This window comes from Coturnix japonica, chromosome 16 (genome assembly GCF_001577835.2).
Source record: "Coturnix japonica isolate 7356 chromosome 16, Coturnix japonica 2.1, whole genome shotgun sequence".
NCBI lineage: Eukaryota > Metazoa > Chordata > Aves > Galliformes > Phasianidae > Coturnix > Coturnix japonica.
In genome coordinates, this window is record NC_029531.1 from 331,641 (window position 1) to 332,052 (window position 412).

Here is a 412-nt window from a genome sequence, read left to right on the forward strand (position 1 = left end):
CCCTATAGATAACCCCAAATCCCACCCCATTCCCCTATAGATCACCCCAAATCCCTACCATTCCCCTATAGATCACCCCAAATCCCACCACATTTCCCTATAGATAACCCCAAATCCCACCCCATTCCCTATAGATAACCCCAAATCCCACCCCATTCCCTATAGATAACCCCAAATCCCACCCCATTCCCCTATAGATAACCCCAAATCCCACCCCATTCCCCCTCTTTCCCTATAGATAATCCCAATTTCCACCCCATTCCCCTATAGATAACCCCAAATCCTACCCCACTCCCCTATAGATAACCCCAAATCTCACCCCATTCCCCTATAGATAACCCCAAATCCCACCCCATTCCCCTATAGATAACCCCAAATCCCACCCCATTCCCTATAGATAACCCCAAATCCC

The 412-nt window shown here is 48.5% G+C and overlaps 1 protein-coding gene across 1 annotated transcript in view; it reads left to right on the forward strand.

Annotated features, from left to right (window-relative positions):
• LOC107321570 (zinc finger protein CKR1) overlaps window positions 1-412 on the forward strand; it is a 10,921-nt gene that overhangs the window by 1,867 nt on the left and 8,642 nt on the right. The window lies entirely within an intron of this gene.